The sequence below is a fragment of the Cricetulus griseus genome, chromosome 2 (assembly GCF_003668045.3).
Source record: "Cricetulus griseus strain 17A/GY chromosome 2, alternate assembly CriGri-PICRH-1.0, whole genome shotgun sequence".
Classification (NCBI taxonomy): Eukaryota; Metazoa; Chordata; class Mammalia; order Rodentia; family Cricetidae; genus Cricetulus; species Cricetulus griseus.
Window position 1 is genome coordinate 208,791,008 of NC_048595.1, and position 12,258 is coordinate 208,803,265.

The 12,258-nt window shown below is 40.2% G+C and overlaps 1 pseudogene; it reads left to right on the forward strand.

Moving 5' to 3' along the window:
• The first annotated feature begins 9,312 nt into the window (after window positions 1-9,312).
• Window positions 9,313-10,491, forward strand: LOC100755694 (annotated as a pseudogene).
• Window positions 10,492-12,258: the final 1,767 nt, after the last annotated feature.

Below are 12,258 nucleotides of genomic sequence, written 5' to 3' on the forward strand. Positions count from 1 at the left end.
GTTGCCATGGTGATGATGCAGCTGGCCTTGTGTGTTGCTTATTTCTCCTTCCTTTTTTAGTAATTGAGTTGATTATTGCTTACTGTTCCCTGAGGAAAGTTTTTAAAATTTTAAGCCCAGAACCTTGGTAATGAATCATTTTAGGCTTATTCATCCTGTGTCTTCTAGGGTATAGGTTAATGGAGAAAAATAATTTCTTCTAGAATCTTAAGTGAGTGATTTTGAATTAACTTTTAAAATACTTGATTTCTATGATTTAGTTTTTCTATTATATTCTATGATTTAGTTTTTCTATTATAGACTCTGAATTCAAACAGAATAAACTTTAATTTCCACACATTTTAAAGTTTTTAAAGACTTCCCTTTATTTTAACTTTATATTATATTTTCATTATGTGGTTCTGTTGACCTGATTGAATATTATTTGTGGTCTCTTCCAGGAACTCCCCATTTCTGTGGTTATTTTTTACTGTTTGATTTCTGAATGAATTTTTTCACATTATGATCAACCTCTCATTTTTATTATGTGGTAAGCTTCTTTCATGATTTTATGCTTGCAGCATTGCCACATAGCATAGTTGAACATAGTATTTTTCTTCAATGATCATAAAGTATTTGTTGTCCATGTTCATTTACATGTTGAAAATACTTGTTTCTATGATAATGTTCTGTTTTTCATGTCTTTTTCTGATTCTTGCTTTCCCCTTTCCCCTTGCTTCCCCTTTTGTGGAAAGGGAAAGAGGTGAATTGATGCTGAATTTCATTGACTTTCATGCTAGAGTACTTAGTACATATAGCCAATTTATTGATTGATTGATTGATTGATACAGACAGTAGTTTTCCAGAGGAGAAAATATGTTCTTACCACCAAATACGTACAAGTATGCAAGGCAAGTTTTGTTTAAGGCCATGAACAAAGAAATAAATACAAAAAAAAAGAATTATAGCTCCTTGGTGAGCCATTCTGTTACATATATACTGGTGTTGTCTGACTTCAACCATGTGTGAATTTGACTTCAGCATGATGCCTGGTAAATAGTGTGCATTTACACTTAGTTATAAACAAAAGATTTCTCTTTTCCCTACTATTTCTTAATCTGGTTTCCTTCTAGTAGATTAACTAATTTTATATCCCAGAATACATGTTCTACTAATTCCTTCAGACTTACAGACAAAATATCTATAACCAATATAAGAAAAAAAAACTAAATGCTTTCAGTTCTCTTTAAACCTAACAGTGTTTTTCAGTGCAGTATCTCCAAAGATCATGAGGTTCCCTGCACCTAGTATTGCTGAGGCAGGCTCCACACCAGTGCTGTAAGGATGTAAAAATCCCTTCACAACATCTGATTCCGCTGGACACTTCCAAGAATGTTCTTCTCAGATTTGGACTTTCAAATATTCACATAATGTTCCTTTGTACATTCTTTAATGTCTTAAAAAATATGTTTACCCACTCATATATGGATCTTAGACATAGACCAAAAGATTACCAGCTCACAATCTACACTGCCAGAGAAGCAAGGTAAGAAGGAGGATTGTAAAAGAGACATAGAAGGTCCCCCAGAGAAGGGGAAAGGGACAAGATCTACTGAGCAAATTGGGAGCATTGGGGGAGGGGAGAGGGATCTAGGAGAATGAGAAGGGGAGAAGAGGAGGGATGAGAAGGATAGGAGGAAACAGAAAGTTTGAGTCAGGGGAAGAATAGAAGAAAACACGGTAAGAGTTATCATAATAGAGGGAGATATTTTATTTTTAAAGAGAAATCAGGCACTAGGGAAATGTCTGACAATTAACAATCTAAGCAACAGAGGAGAGGCTACCTTAAATGCCCTACCCTGATAATGAGATTGAATACTGATTTATATGGCATCCTATAGCCTTCATCCAGCAGTTGCTGGAAGTAGAAGCAGACACCCCTAGCTAATCACTGAACTGAACTGGAATCCAGTTGCAGAGAAGGATGAGTGATGAGCAAAGTGGTCCAGACCAGGCTGATGAAACTCACAGAAACAGCTGACCTGAACAACAGGGAGCTCTTGGTCCCCAGACTGATAGCTGGGAAAGCATCATGGGACTGCTCCAGAACCCTGGAACGTGGGTGTCAGTGAGCAGACCTCAGAAATCCATGGCGTCTCCTTTAGTAGATCAGTACTTATCCCTACCTCCCAGATTTGGGAGCCCATTCCACATAGAGGGATACTCTCTGAGCCATGACACAGGCTATGACAGACTGTGAAGAACCCTCATGGAAGGCCTCACCCTCCCTGGGGAGCAGAAAGGATATGTGATAGCAGAAAGGTAGGTTTTTAGTTTAGGGGAGTGGTAGGGGAGGAAGGGAGGGAGAGGGAACTGGGATTGACATGTAAAATAATCTTTTTTCTAATTCAAATAAAAAATGGAAAAATTACATTTACCATATCATGGGATCTTTTATTTTAAAAGTTAAAATTTTATCACTACTGGTAGATTTTGGAATCTCATATCTAAACAGCCCACTTTGACTTCCATATTCCAATGACCACTTTACATATGTATCTATCCAAAATACTCAAAAATCCATTTTATATGTTTGTTCTTTTGTATTCTAAGGAGGGTAAAATCAACTCAAACCCATCATCCTTCTAAATTCAGTTTTTTCTCCTTTAAGCATTTGAATATTCTGCTATTCAGTGTTTCCATTGTCATTTGGAGAAATAGAGTTTCAGATTATGAGTATGAAATGGAATCTTTTTAAATGATCAGGATGTTCTTTGTCACTCTCCGTGGAAGTGTGCAATATTTACTTAAATACCTCGCTTGCTTTATTTTCTGAGTCTGTGAGTTCAGTATTCTATTTGCCAAGCTTCCCACCTCTCCTTCATGGTGTGACTCTCCCCAGATATTTGGTTATGCTTGGCTGTGTGTTTGTCTTTGTATTTGAGAACCTCTGTTACCTTTCTGGCAATGTTATATCTGTTTGCACAGACTCCATGGGCTATGGGCCAGGTCATATCAGAACAGTTTATACTGATATCTGGGTAGAGCTACAGTGAATGCAAGGAGAAATTTCAGCTTCCCAAATTGTTATTATCTATTGAATCCCTTCTTACTTTTAGAAGCTTTTTTTCTTTCCCCTGCAAATGCTTGCATCACTTATGTTTGAATGAGTTATGCTTTTACTCTGAACAGGAGGTCTGCATTTCAATGCCATCTACCTTCTTGATTTTGTAGAGTAGGAACTGATCACTCTACATGCTGCTGTTGAATGATGTTTTGATACTTTCTTTTCAGTATCACTTTTAAATATAATTATTCCATATATTTACTCAGCCCCTGCAATCCTGTTGCCACTTGTCTCCATCCTGAGAACTGTTGGCCTTCCCACATTACTATTCCTACTGTTGAAAGCAGTAGGAGTCCTGTTTGCTCTCATGATCAGCATCATGCTTCCCTCTCATTGTAACTCCTCAGGGACTAATCCACATCTTTTTTATGGGGTAAAAAATACAACAGGAAACATTTCTCTCTTACTGATGCTTATTCCCCCCCCCCGAAACAAAATAATTCATTCCCCATATTGTTTCTTATGGCTCAGAGTGAGAATATTTCCTGTAGGAGGCAGCCCATCAAGCTTGATGCTTGCTGCCTCTTAGATTGCAATGTAATTATGGGTTTTGCTGCTTCCAGGATTTTATTGTGAATATTTTCACAATTGCATTTAGTGTGGTGAACATAGGATACATGTTCAACCCAGCAACAAGAGCAATGGGCCTACTCATTGCCCATTCCCCTTCCTCATGACATCTGTGGTACTCAAAGCTGCTCCTTGAGCCTTGAAAACAAATTATCTGTAGTGTAATTCTTATAACTATAAACCTTACTGATTGTGTGGCCCACATTTCTTCCTTAGTTCCAAGTCATTATGCCTACTCTTGCCATCCTATAAGATTGTATAATTTCCATCATTCATTGATAGCCCTACTATCTTGATATTTATAATTCCTTATATTCTGCTCAGCTTTCCATTCAACATCATCATTTCCTCAGAGATTCCCATTATCTGTGGAGATTTGCTTACATTATAGATAGGTAGGTGGATAGATAGAGATAGATAGATAGATAGATAGATAGATAGATAGATAGACAGACAGACTGACATTTCTCAGCTCTAGATAAAACCAGATAGCCCAGGAGCTGTGCCGACAGAGAGGGTGCATATGACTACTATCCCTCATCACTGCATGAGGCCTCCTTAGAGTACAGCCTCAGAACTTATAATGGTTCCACACATAAAATAAGCATAATCTGAGTCAACTAGCCCTGTTAATAAATCAAAGAAGCCCGCCATTCACCGGCTGCTTCCACTGCTCCCAGGGCGTCTGCAGTATAATAGAGCATAATTCACTCCTCACAAACACTTAATACCACATTTCCACCATTTACAATCTGATAATATTCAAATACTATTGCCGTATTATGCAGCTCTCAATCGCAGATGCGATTCCATAACAGCCTCACACTTTGGCATGCATTATGTAAGTTGCTATAAAATTGCCCGTCTTAAAACTCTTCTTCAATTGCAACCAATATCATCGCTTCACACACAGAGCTTCTGGAACATTAAAAATTTAGCTTCTTTGCGATTTAGCAGGTTTAGCAAAAGGGAGCAAAACAGACACACAGATGTTCCCCCTTCAGAGTCCCCAGGAGGTCTGAGGCAAGAGAAAGAAACCCCAAAATAGAGACAGCAATGACACTGAAGACACATTTTTTTTCAGATATGAAAGGAAAAATAAATAATAGACCTATTCCTTGTCCTTTCTGGGAACTGAGGACTGCTCTGCCATTAGTGTTTGTGCGTGTTTTTGCTGTAGAGGCTCTGCTGGAAATGAGTATGTTCATCTCAGGCACTCAAGACTCCCTCATATAGTTTTCTGAGATAGGGTGGTATGTGCATTTTGTATTTCTAATATCAGCTCAGTGACTGGAATCTAACACAATCCTTTTACCCTCAGGATATTCAAGTTCCATGTACATAGAGAGACATACTGTGTTTGTTGATCTTGCCTGTCACCTGATAGGATCTGTTGAACTGTGAGCTATGCCTTTGCGCAGGTCTGTGTGATCTCTTCTGTAAGGGGTTAACTGTGGGGAGAAGCCTGTCCATTCTCCAAAGCATGTAGTACTATTCAGCAGCAGTCCAGGTGCAAACAGGCCTAAGGAAATAGAAGGGCTCTCTTTAGCCTTCCCTCCCTGCTGGTAAGTTGGTGAATCTCAGGTGACACTGCCATTCTCCACTGCCATCAGACTCCAGTTTCTTCAGATGACACCGGTTCTGAAGAGCTATGATTCTGCAGGACTTCACTACAGGTTGGGATTGCTGAGGCCTCCTAGCTGAGGCTAGGTCTGGGGCCTGAATAGCTACCAGGTTCTTAGCTTGTGCACAGTACAGATGGCTGTTGTCAAACTAGTCAGCCTCCATCCATTGCTTTCTAGTAAATCAAAGACATATGCCTCCTGTCAGCTCCATCCTCTAGAGACAGTTAACACACAGTCTTCCATTCCAAAATGCAGAAAATGAGGCCAAACAGGAACACTCCCTTAGACTGGGAAGAGCATAGATTCTCATTCATGTTTAGTGATAAAAGACAGATATGTGATATTTTCTGATAATAAGTCTTGATAGAAGGGAATAAAATCCAGGCTTCTGGTTTCAAGAAAGGAAGACACGGAAGGTGCTTATAAAAATCTTAAAGCAGCATGTGATGAAATGAAGACAGTTCTTTTAGTGTAATGGTATTCTAGCAAGATGTGTAATGGGGCAAGTTAGTGTATTGAGTTTCTAATGCTAGCTGCTTCTATGCAGCTGAACAGTACAGGACAAATTGTCTGAACCTGGGGTCTCTGCTTCTTAACTGATAAAATAATGATAAAGTCTACAAGTCAGCCATCCCTGATCCATCAGGGAATCTTTGCTGAGGAGCAGATGAGAATATATTATACTCTTTAAAGTCTTCAGGCAGGTCTCAGATCAATGAGAACTTAAAAAGGAAAACTGTGAAGGTAACATACAGAGATAACACACATAGACAGATGGCTTGCCAATTAGTCATTAAGTCTTTTTTTTTTTTCCTCTTTGCTTTGGTGTCCTCTCCTTTGAAGATGGCTGTGCTGTAGCTTCTGACTCTCCATGATTGGGTGTGGCTGGGAAGATGAAAGGAGGCCTGCATACATCTCCATTCCTGTCGTGTCTACTTCTATATGAGTTGCCTTTCTAGTTATTCAGAGGCCTATTAGTCACCAGTAATAATGGCTGTCCACTGCCACAAACTTTAGAGGAATGCACCCAGCCTCCTGTTCTAAGAGAAGGGATTTCTCTAGTGGTTTGGCAATGACTGACCTAGGAAGAATGGAAGCTGCTTTGAGAGCATTTCTCTGAAGAACAGGGAGAGAGAACTTTGAACAGAATGCAAACAAGTCAACCAACATCAAAACCATAAGTAAACCAGGAAACATAGGACATGTAGGTGGAAGGGGCATGTGTTTTCTACAGTTATTTTCTCAGATCTTACCTGAAAGTGTCTGAATGTATTTTTACAAAGATTTTTTTTACAGTTTTTAATATTTTTTTATTTGGGTTCCTCAATTTCCTTATATTTTTGTGAGCTTTACTGCTTTGTTTTATTTTGATCAATCATTTAAAAATAATGCAAATCATTTCATTGCAATATACAATTTGTTATCCTAATAAACATAGTGGACCATTTCCAAAATAAAAGGCTGATCAAGACAGAGTACCTAGACTAGGTATGAAGGGTTCCCTTCTAGCCTCCTTTATCCCCAACTGTTGCTGAACCCATTGACTTTACTTCCTTCTCTGTTCTGGATAATAAGTGGGCTGATAAATTTGGCTTTGAGACTTTATCTAGTAGTAGAGCTTGATCATTTATCACCCTCACAAAGATTTACAAAAGTGTTCAAGGTAGTAGATGTTGGATGAGGGTTTGTAGGATGGTGGGAAGCAGGGAGCATCAAGTTTGGAATATTCGGAGTCATTGCAAGCCTTCATTGATTGGAACTCTCTGAGGGGTGATGGCCCACTGCCCACGAACATTAGGGCCAGCAACATTTGCTGTAATCTTATTGTTTTAAGGTGATAGCTATTAGAAAATGAACTATTTCATTGATACAAAAAAACCCCAAACTAGCGTTTATAGGAAAAAATTTTAATGCGTACTATACTTTTTCTCGGCATTTATGATTGATGTTAGGTATGGCTATCTAGACCATCCAGCAAAAAACGTTTACAAGGACACAATGAGAAATTTTATGTATTTAGATGAAAATTTTGCACCTGAAAGCAACATTTTATTTCATTTTTTACTTCAAAGTTTTTTTTTGTTTTGATTTTTTAAATTTAAATATATCGACCTACCTGTAATACCAATTGCAAATGTGAAGCAGGATGTTTACTACAAATTCAAGGCTAGCCTGGACTGCATAGTGAATTGTATGTCTGACTAGATTATACAGCAAGACAATGTCTGAAGAAACAAAACGACAAAAAGTTTAAGTTTTAAAAACCATATAAAGGTTAGTGTTTGTTGATTTGTTACACACCACACACACACACACACACACACACACACACACACACACACACACATCTCCAGTGTTAAATAGAAATGAGGCTTTACAAGTTTTCTCAAACAAACTCTGACATGGATAGTAGTGAAGACCATGTAGACAAATCAATAGTGGTAGAGAGTAACAGAGTCAGTGAAGTTCTTTCATAGTCCCAAGGGCAGATTCAAATGAAAGGTTGAACAATCATTTGCTAAATCTAATAAAAAGTAATGACAGTATTTTCATTCTCTGTCCATTTATCAATCCACTTAATAAATAAGTGGCTGTTAGGGAAATGCATTAGTTACTAAAGATGTATCAGTAGACTAGATAGATCATAAGGTTGACCCCAGTCCTCAAGAACCATATAATTGAACAGAGAACACAGCCAGTGAGCAACTAATTTCAGTTATAATGATAGTTATGGAAGGGCAAAGGGGCAAAAACTTAATCAAAAAGATAGAGAAATGCCTTAATACATGTCCTTTATAAAATGTCCTTTAACCTGAGAGCTTCCGAGTGGGTAGAAGCATGTGGGATTAGCCAGAAATTCCTGCTGTCGTAAGCAAATCACTGTGGCTGCAGCTGTGGTTACTATGTAGTTGTGATCATGGTGGATGTGTTCTTGGAGCAGTGGAAGTTAGGACAGAGGACAGGAGCTAAGAAACCACAATGGAAGACATAATCAAATTGTATGACCCACGCCTACCTGAGTTCTCCAGGATTAGGAGGGTATAGGGTAAACTTTATTGAAAATTTCTTGGTTTTGTGGAACTTGGGATAGTGAGAAGAAAAGGGATACAGGACCCAAAGAATTTATGTCATGTGTATTATGTGGATGTGATGACAAAAAAGCATTTAAGGAACTGCAAAATTAAACAAAATCGTACAATATGGAATTTTGTTTCTGCCCAAGATTTACTAAACCTAAACACAAATGAGTTAAGTTCAGTAAGTATCTGTCATATTGTTGCATCCCACATGGACTGTTAAGTGAGCTTTGTAATGTGAGGGGACTCCACAGACATGAAAATTTTACCACCTTGTTCAAATGTAAGTTCAGGTCTCCAAGGAGGTGTCTACAGAAGAGAAGAAGAGCTAATAAGGAGATAGTGGCTTTTATTTCCAGGTTGGATATCTGCCTCAAAAGTCAAGAAGAATTTGAGGTCTCCCCAGAATTTTTTTGGAAAAAGAAGAGGCCATGCTTTAACAAAGAATATAATGAAGCACTCAAACTGCCTCATCTTACATCCCAAGGAAGTGAGATTCTCAGACAAACCATCTAGATTTAACTGGCTCTTGCTTCTCCATAGGCAGCCTGGCCAGATTCCTCCTGCCTCCTGCTTGCCCCTTGCTGCAGCTCTGAAGTCAATTTCTTTTCTCAAGACAGGTGAACTTTGAGTTCATCTTCCCTGCAAAGCACCTGAGACAAATAAATAAACAATCTTCTTAAGGTCAGGAAACAAATGTTCAACCATACAACTCAGCCAAGAACGAAATCTATAAACAGAACATACTGGGCTTCCTTCTTCATTTGAGAAGAGGATGTTCTCCTTTAGATGGGGTCCATGATTAGCCTGGAGCTGACCAGATAGGTTAGGCTACCAGGCCACTGAGCCCAGGACCCATCTCTTTCAAGTTCTCCAGGACCAGGATCACAAGTATGTGCTAAAATATGTGGATTAAAAACAAAGCCAAGGCTCTCTGCTCCTCCCTGTTCTAGAGACAGCCGCATCTTTTCGTGCAGTGCCAGCCTCGCTCCGGAGACGCAATGGTGAAGGTCGGCGTGAACGGATTTGGCCGTATTGCACGCCTGGTTACCAGGGCTGCCTTCACTTCTGGCAAAGTGGACATTGTTGCCATCAATGACCCCTGGGAAGCTTGTCATCAACGGGAAGGCCATCACCATCTTCCAGGAGCGAGATCCCGCCAACATCAAATGGGGTGATGCTGGCGCCGAATATGTTGTGGAATCTACTAGCATCTTCACCACCATGGAGAAGGCTGGGGTCCACTTGAAGGGCGGGGCCAAGAGGGTCATCATCTCCGCCCCTTCTGCTGATGCTCCCATTTTGTGATGGGTGTGAACCAAGACAAGTATGACAACTCCTCAAGATTGTCAGCAATGCGTCCTTCACCACCAACTGCTTAGCACCCCTGGCCAAGGTCATACATGACAACTTTGGCATTGTGGAAGGACTCATGACCACGGTCCATGCCATCACTGCCACCCAGAAGACTGTGGATGGCCCCTCCGGGAAGCTGTGGCGTGATGGCCGTGGGGCTACCCAGAACATCATCCCTGCATCCACTGGCGCTGCCAAGGCTGTGGGCAAAGTCATCCCAGAGCTGAACGGGAAGCTGACTGGCATGGCCTTCCGTGTTCCTACCCCCAACGTGTCCGTTGTGGATCTGACATGTCGACTGGAGAAACCTGCCAAGTATGAGGACATCAAGAAGGTGGTGAAGCAGGCATCCGAGGGCCCACTGAAGGACATCCTGGGCTACACCGAGGACCAGTTTGTCTTCTGCGACTTCAACAGTGACTCCCACTCTTCCACATTTGATGCTGGGGCTGGCATTGCTCTCAATGACAACTTTGTAAAGCTCATTTCCTAGTATGACAATGAATTCGGCTACAGCAACAGGGTGGTGGACCTCATGGCCTACATGGCCTCCAAGGAGTAAGAAGCCCACCCTGGACCATCCACCCCCAGCAAGGACTCGAGCAAGAGAGAAGCCCTGGCTGCTGAGCAGTCCCTGTCCAATAACCCCCACAACCGATCATCTCCCTCACAGTTTCCATCCCAGACCCCCAGAATAAGGAGGGACTTAGGGAGCCCTACTCTCTTGAATACCATCAATAAAGTTCACTGCACCCATCAAAAAAACAAAACAAAACAAAAATAAAAAAAAAAACAAAAAACAAAGCCAAATAAAAATCACCCAGGATCTGGGGCTGGAACAAAGTAAACACAATATCAACTTAGCTATCTCCACAGCCCATCATTTTTTTAAAATATGTAAATCAGGGCTTCCAGAGCTATGAGAACTTCCTGAGCACAGCAGCCAAGACAGAGGGTTCACCCCAAAGTCTCTGTATCTCATTTTACCTCATGAATTAGGTTTTCTTGTCAGGTGATACCAAGCCTTCCCTTCTATAACACAATAAATGAAAACAAAACAGAGTGACTAAAAGTGAAAACAACCCACTACTTAGTATTTTTTGTTCATAACGTTGTCTCTCTGCCCTTTTACCACAAGCAAACACTCTAGCCCTGGCAGTTCTGTGGTGTACATTGAAATGGAGATGAAATCTGGAAGGTTGGCTGGTGTCTATTGACACTATCTCTTAGAAGATACCTCAGAGAGTCTCGGTATTTGTTGCTCCTGAACCCATAGAAGCATGGGAAGCACTTGTGAGATGAAGAGGAAACCTAGGCAGTCAGCCTCATGCTGAACCTGGCCCCTGTGCTTGTTCTTAAACCTCTGCTTTTTCTGTCATCCTGCCTTTAGCCTCCTTCAGAATGGCACTGTGTTCCATCTGTTCAAATATTCTGTCTGTGGAAGAAAGATTGTACTCTGCTCAGCCTCTTTGCTCTTAAAACACACTTCATTAATCCTAGCTCATGTTTGTGATTTTTAGCATAAAATCAGGAACCTGATTATGAAAGAACTTGTAAGAAATAAAGATAAGTCGAAAATGGCACACTTGCAGAAAGCTATCAAGGAATAAAAGCATTAAATAACAATGATTCTTATGAAATAGTGTATTTAGATATCAATTCAGTTTACACACACACACACACACACACACACACACACACACACACACACACACGCATGCATGCATACATGAACACACACCCCTACCTGTGTTCAGGAACTCATTGAATGTTTTCTCCCTCACTATATACAATGGGCTACTTTACTGCACAAATTTTAATAGATACACTACTACTAAAGTCAACTTTCCAGAAGACAGAAACTTATAAATTTCCCCTCAGAGTTTTACAGTTAAGAGACTCACATAACCTTTTTTGACCTTTAGAGAAGGCTGTCAGCCTGGTTGTTTGCAGCACTCTCTATAAGGCAATGTGTCTCTAAAGGCAGTCCCTTCATCCTGTGAATCCCTGCAACATAGATCCTGCTTATAATGAGAGCTCCTTGAAATCACTCGCCTGTGCCATTGTTGTATCTGGTCCATTAAATCCTCAGCTCATGAAAGAAAGGAGTCCCATCTAGTCTCTACTAGGTCAGGGGATATACATTCCTAAGAAAAGTGCTGGCTAGAAAGATGTGATTGATTGGGTGTTTTGAAGTGTTTATACAAACATAGGAACTGGTTAGATAGATATATTGTGCCTGTGGCTTGAAGAGACAGTAATGGAAGTGGCCATCTGGCAGCTGCACCTCGTCTCAAATTTTGCTCTTTCTGAGGAATGATGATGGAGATGATAGAGGTAGAGGTGACTTTCTTACAAAGGTATAGATGCTCAAGGTTATTTGTGCCCAAGGCAGAAGAACAAAAGGGTTAATTAGCAAGCTCTCTACTGTTTATTGACTTGTCTTTCCGTCTGTTCTCATTCCCATTGATACTGAAATACAGCTTCCAAGTAAAAAACAAAACAAAACAACAAAAAAAAAAAC